This window comes from Lolium rigidum, chromosome 5 (assembly GCF_022539505.1).
Source record: "Lolium rigidum isolate FL_2022 chromosome 5, APGP_CSIRO_Lrig_0.1, whole genome shotgun sequence".
NCBI classification, from domain to species: domain Eukaryota; kingdom Viridiplantae; phylum Streptophyta; class Magnoliopsida; order Poales; family Poaceae; genus Lolium; species Lolium rigidum.
In genome coordinates, this window is record NC_061512.1 from 235916414 (window position 1) to 235923974 (window position 7561).

Genomic DNA, 7561 nt, shown 5'->3' on the forward strand with positions numbered 1-7561 from the left:
CTGAACACATCTGTCTGAACCAGCTTCTTGCCCCATCTGGTATCTGTGCTGCAGTACTAAAAAGATTCTCCCTGAATGATGTGGGTGACATTGTGCTGAAACCAGTTCTGGAGGTTGGTAGAACTTTTTCACGTCCTTTGCTGCTTGATGTTGGAGAAGGTATTCCTGAATTGGGATTTGTGTCTGATGAGATAAGTGATGCGGTGTCTGCTAGCTCTTTCATTTCTGCATCCGCAAGTGAGCAGTTTGATTCAGCCTCCTCTGGTACTGCTAAGGCTCATGTGGTTTCCTCTGTCTGAATCACTCGCAGCCGTGCTCGTTCTGGTTTGGGTGACAAACCTGCTATTCCTTCTGCCATTGGGACTGGGAAGGGTAGGCGCTCGACTACCTCTTCGGTGAACACAGCAGGTCGTGGCCGTGATAACCCCGCTAAGCCTGCTTCTACTTCTGCTCGTGGTCGTGGAACTAATGTGCATGCATCCTCGTCGGGGCGTGGTCGTGCTACATCACAATCATCGTCTTCTGCAAACTCTGTCCTTGGCACTTCCACAACATCTTCCAAGATTGTGCGCAAGAAATCTGTTGTTGAAGCTCCAACTGAAGAATCTCAGGTGCGACGTTCCGAACGTAATCACAATGAAGGCTTCAAGCTCAAGCATGCTGCTGCTGCATCTGATGTACCTGCTGCTACACCACCTCAAGTTCTGCAAGTGAAAGAGATGCAACGCATTGGTATCGAAGAGTGTCTTATCGACCCTGATGAGCTTACGGTGGAACGCCTCACAAAGGGTTCTTCCGATCAGTAGTGTCTTCCCTGCTGTAATCTTCTACCATTTGCTACCTTCTTGTTGAACTTTGTTTGTTTTGTGATGAGTCATGTGAACCGTAATCGTGTGTGGCACGTTTTAAGCTGGAATGTTCGTGGTATTAATGACCCAAATAAGTGGCCGTTCTTGCGCTTTAAAATAGAAGAAAGTAATGCATCAATCATCTGTCTGCAAGAGACAAAGAAAATGGATTTTGATCCTAGCTTTATTAAGCATTTTGCGCCACGACGTTTTGATGCCTTTGCTTTTATCCCATCTGAGGGTGCTTCTGGTGGTTTGTTGGTAATCTGGAATAGTAACCTTTTCTCAGGACAAGTCTTACTGGAAGAAAAATTTGGAATTGCTATCAACTTCACCTCAAATCTTTCGGGTGATTCTTTTATGCTTGTCAATGTTTATGGACCGTGTGAGGGTATTGATAGGGAAAACTTTGTGGCCTGGCTTTTCCACCTTAATATCACAGATGATGACTTATGGTTATTGGTGGGTGATTTCAATTTCTATCGGTTTGTGGAGAACCGAAACGAAGCTGGAGCAAACCTCACGGATATTGCTACCTTTAATGAGATTATCGGCTACTTGGGATTAATTGAGCTTCCTATTAAGGGTAGATCCTACACTTGGAGCAACATGCAGGATGATCCACTCCTAGTCCAACTTGACTGGTTCTTTACCTCCACCGCTTGGACAACTAAGTTTCCAAACACACTTGTTAAACCCCTAGCCAGACCAACTTCCGACCATATACCTTGTGTCGTCTCGGTGGGGACTTCTATTCCTAAAGCTCAGGTTTTTCGGTTTGAGAATCATTGGATCAGAATGCCAGGGTTCCTACAGGTTGTCCAAACTATCTGGGATATAAATTGCCCAGGGGATGCGGCCAAAAGCCTTTCTGGCAAATTTAAATTATTAAGGAAAGGTTTGAAAAAATGGAGTACCAGTATCTCTGTTATAAACACACTCATATCAAACTGCAATAACATCATCTTAAAGTTGGATACATATGAAGAACAGCGACAATTGCATATAACGGAATGGAATTTTCGTAATATTGTTAAACATAGATTACAACATCTTTTGCTTTGCAAGCAAGATTATTGGAGAAAGAGATGTACAGCCAGATGGGCTCGTTTGGGAGATGAAAACACAGCTTTCTTTCACTCCATGGCTACCATTAGATACAGAAAAAACACAGTTTGCTCGCTGGCAAGGGAAGATGGTTCATTAGCTGTTGAACATCATGAAAAGGCTGGGTTATTGTGGGAATCCTTCAAAAACAGACTTGGCATATCTGTCCCCCTGGCTGATACGGTGGACTTCTCTCACTTCTTTCATCAGCATGAGGGTTTAGAGATGATGTCCTCTCCCTTCTCTCATGAAGAAATAGACAAGGTGGTGGCTTCTATGCCAGGAGATAAAGCTCCAGGACTCGACGGTTTTTCTGGACTTTTTCTCAAAGTATGCTGGCCCATAGTCAAGTATGATTTCTATCGTCTTTGTGAGGAATTTTGGGAAGGTTCAATTAACTTACAAAGTATCAACGATTCCTTTATCACACTTATTCCCAAAATTATCTCACCAGAAGGCCCCAATGACTACAGACCCATCTCTTTGTTAAACATTTGTTTAAAGTTGTTAACCAAGCTGTTAGCCAATCGACTTCAGAACAAAATTTTAGATTTGGTACATATCAATCAATATGGTTTTCTCGCACTCCGGAACCATTCAAGATTGTGTAGCTTGGGCTTATGAATATATTCATCAATGTAAGCAAAGTGGGGTTGCCACTTGTGATTTTGAAATTGGATTTCGCCAAAGCATTTGATACGGTTGAACACGCTCGCGGTCGGGAAAGTGTTTGAATGTTGGGGCTTTGACCCAAGATGGCTGCATTGGTTGGATATGATTATGTCTACAGCTACTTCTTCAGTCTTGTTGAATGGGGTGCCAGGGAAAAAGTTCTTCTGTAAGCGTGGGGTTCGACAGGGCGATCCGCTATCCCCCATATTATTTGTGAGTGTATCAGAATTACTGCAAGCTATGGTTAATAATTTATTCATAATGGGAGAGCTGCAACCTCCACTGAATATTCCAAACACCGACTTTCCAATTGTACAGTATGCAGACGATACACTGTTGATACTCCAGGCATGTCCGTTTCAATTAGCTAAACTGAAGAGACTCATAGAAGCCTTTGCGCAAGCCACTGGTCTGAAAGTAAATTATGCTAAATCCTCACTATATTCTGTGAATGTCTCGGATCAGCATTTGAATAACTTGGCAGTCACTTTTGGTTGTACCGTGGGACAATTGCCTTTCACTTATCTTGGCCTTCCTTTGGGTACATCTAAACCAACAGTACAGGACATGTCACCTTTGGTTGGATTGGTGGAAAGAAGACTCAATGCAAGTGCTCGCTTTTTGGGATATGGTGGACGTCTCCAGTTTGTGAAATCTGTTCTTTCCTCGCTGCCCACATTCTTCATGTGTACACTAAAAATTCAAAAAACCATCATTGAAACATGCAATAGAGCACAGAGGCATTGCCTTTGGGCTACAGATGAGGACTCTTCCTCTTCTAATGCCCTAGCAGCTTGGTCCCGGGTCTGCAGACCAAAATGTCATGGCGGCCTAGGTGTCTTGAACTTGGAACTTCAAAACAAAGCCTTACTCCTAAAGCAACTTCACAAATTCTATGAGAAAGAGAATATCCCCTGGGTTAAACTGGTATGGTCTCTTTATGGTAATACTGTTCCTCATGCTCAATCTAAAAGAGGATCCTTCTGGTGGAAAGACATATTCAGTTTAGTGGGAGAATATAGAAGTGTATCCAAGTGTTTGGTGGGAAATGGTGCTACGGTGCTCTTTTGGAAGGATTTCTGGGTGGACTTTCAGACATTGGATGTTAAGTTTCCAAGATTATTTTCTTATGCACTTGATGAGGACATATCCATAGCAAAATTTGTGTCGACAGATCTGCGCTCAGCTTTTTCGCTGCCACTATCTGTTGAAGCCTTTCAGGAATATCACCAAGTGATGAACCTTCTAAGCCAGAACCAGATTGTTCAAGGCAGAGAGGATAGCAGAACCTTTGTCTGGGGTAGCAAATACACACCATCCAAATTTTATAGGTTTCTGTTTCAGCATTTGCCTATAGATGTTGGGCTGAATGAGATATGGAAATCAAAAGCTTTGCCGAAACTGAAAGTATTCTCCTGGCTGCTCATGATTGACAGACTTAACACAAAGGCTCTAATGCTCCGAAAACATTGGCATATTGAATCGGGACCTGAGTGTGTTCTATGCCAACATATGATTATGGAGGATAGGGATCATCTGTTCTTTGAGTGTGCTTTTCGTTGTTCGGTGTTGGCTCGGATTGAACATCAATTGGGACATGTCGCAACCTATCTCCGGAAGATTCCTCTCGAAGCACGTTCGGACTTTCATCGGTCCCCGCTTCATGGAAATTGTGGCTCGCGCTGCTTGGAACATATGGAAGATTAGAAATGATGTGATTTTCAGAGACATCCCGGCTTCATTTGCTAGATGGAAGATAGGCTTCCAAAATGATGTTATGTTGCATAGATACAAGGTTAAATCTTGTAAAGTACAACCCCTCTTAGACTGGTTATTGGCGCTCTCTCTGTAACTTATTATGTCTAGCTTTCATTTCTACCCGCCATGATGTAAACACAAACCTTTGTGGAGGTTCTCTTATATTTATAAAAATTACACCGTAGGGGATTCCCCTACGGTAAAGGTGTCAAAAAAAAAACAAGTATTGCAGCAAATTTGTATTTCAGTATTAAAAGAATGGACCGGGGTCCACAGTTCACTAGAGGTGTCTCTCCCATAAGATAAAAGCATGTTGGGTGAACAAATTACAGTCGGGCAATTGACAAATAGAGAGGGCATAACAATGCACATACATGGCATGATAAGTATAGTGAGATTTAATTGGGCATTACGACAAAGTACATAGACCGCCATCCAACCGCATCTATGCCTAAAAAGTCCACCTTCGAGTTATCGTCCGAACCCCTTCCGGTATTAAGTTGCAAAGCAACGGACAATTGCATTAAGTATGGTGCGTAATGTAATCAACAACTACATCCTCGGACATAGCGCCAATGTTTTATCCCTAGTGGCAACAACGACAACGACAACCTTAGAACTTTCGTCACTCGTCCCGGTGTCAATGCGAGGCATGAACCCACCATCGAGCATAAATACTCCCTCTTGGAGTTAAAAGCAAAAACTTGGCCGAGCCTCTACTAGTAACGGAGAGCATGCAAGATCATAAACAACACATATGTAATAACTTGATAATTAACATAACATGGTATTCTCTATCCATCGGATCCCGACAAACACAACATATAGTATTACGGATAGATGATCTTGATCATGTTAGGCAGCTCACAAGATCCAACAATGAAGCACAATGAGGAGAAGACAACCATCTAGCTACTGCTATGGACCCATAGTCCAGGGGTGAACTACTCACTCATCACTCCGGAGGCGACCATGGCGGTCTAGAGTCCTCCGGGAGATGAATCCCCTCTCCGGCAGGGTGCCGGAGGAGATCTCCAGAATCCCCCGAGATGGGATCGGCGACGGCGGCGTCTCAGTAAGGTTTTCCGTATCGTGGTTTTTCGCCTCAGGGGTTTCGCGACGGAGGATTTAAGTAGGCGGAAGGGCAGAGTCGGGGGGCTAACGAGGGGCCCACACCACAGGGCGGCGCGGGCCCCCCTTGGCCGCGCCGCCATGTGGTGTCGCCACCTCGTGGCCCCACTTCGTATGCTCTTCGGTCTTCTGGAAGGTTCGTGGCGAAATAGGCCCCTGGGTCTTTGTTTCGTCCAATTCCGAGAATATTTTGTTACTAGGATTTCTGAAACCAAAAACAACAGAAAATAGCAACTGGCACTTCGGCATCTTGTTAATAGGTTAGTTCCAGAAAATGCACGAATATGACATAAAGTGTGCATAAAACATGTAGGTATCATCAATAATATGGCATAGAACATAAGAAATTATCGATACGTCGGAGACGTATCAACCGCCTCCGATGATCTCCCGCAGGTGAGAGGCGGCCCGTCTTCCTCGTCGTTGTCGTTGTCATCGCCGCGCGGCGGGCTGCACGCGATAGCTGGCGGCGTGTCGGCTTCACCCTCGCGCGTCTCCGAGCGCGTAGGCCAGCGCGCGAACCTACGCGGTCACTTGCGGGCCGCCCGCTTCCAAGCTCTGTTGGAGCGCGCCCGCCTCGCGCGGTCCGCATCCGACCGCACACCCGGCGGACGCGGTGGCGACTTTATGCCGCCGATTCGGCCTCCTCCCCTACTGGCACGTCTAAAGCGTCCCATTGCGGTGGGAGGGGTGGTGGCGTCAGATAGGAGAAGCCGACGACGGCGAACTAATTTGTCGCCGGAGGCGGAGCGGCGGTGGGGGAGTAGGGTTTTGGAACCCAACTCGCCCCCGCGCCCTGTATAAATACGGGGCAGCCATCCAATTTCTCGGGCCCCCAAACTCATTTTACGGGCCAGGCCGCGAGTTCGGGCTACGTTTTGGGCCTCTTTCGGCCCGAACCCATATTCTCGCCGGAATTTTTCGGTTTCGGCCCGTTTTTCAGTCACTTTTAGAGTTGCTCTAACACTCATACGGATGTGCACCTCGTATCTAGAAGTTTCAATTACACCTTATCTTGAATTAAATTTACTTGAGCATGTTGGACAAGCATAGAACTTTTCAAGTAGAGCTTGCAACAAAGGAAAGATCCTTGTAAGTAATACTAATAAATAAAAGGAAAATAAAATACCTTGAATTGGTGGTAGAGATGTGGTCTTGGAGAACAAATAGCTAGGAAGAGATGATGACAAGGGGACATGAGATACTCTTGTACTACTTAGTAATCAACGGGTAAACTGATGGTCATAGATATTTCAATACATATGCTTAAAACAAGAATGTAAATGAAAAGATCGGTACCCGAGGATTCAGTTAATTAGCCATGGAAAGTGAAAGAAAAACATGGATGTAAAGTATATGACATGATTGAAAGATCCATGAATAAGGTTTATACTGGTTACTAGGGGCAAGACTATTAACCGATCCCATTGAAAATATGGCAAAGTGTTTGACAAAGTCAAACTTCATTTTTATCTTGTTGTTTAGCAAGTTATCTTCAATTTCTCTATGAGAGTCTATCTTCATTACAAAGGCACGGTAAAAGAAAACGAAAGCTGGTAAAAAGTCAAGCATATAGAAAAGATATATGAAACTTGTTCAATTGTCCAACATGCAATGGTTAGTCTTGTTCAAATGGTAAGGGGTAGTTGCTAGAATTTATATTATATGAAGTCCAAATTTGTATGGTTGTTAGTACATAGATTTTACAAGACGATTGAATGTACATAAGTTGATGATGCAATGCTCGTATTTTTTTATTATCAACCATAAACTCATTCATACATGATATGCTCTATTCGCTTATTTGCTCGAGGACGAGCAAAGGTTTAACCTTGGGAGAGTTGATATGGGCATTTTCTGCTTGATGAGGTGGATACATCAGAAGTGGGTGAAGTTCAATTAAGTTCATTTTCGGCCCGACGTGCAAGCCCGACACGGCCCGGCCCGGGATTTTTGGGCCGGAATGTCCGGGGCAAGCTGCCCATGCCTAGCTGTAGTTGTACCACTTGGACTAATTTCATTTGTGCACGCGTCCACATTTTATT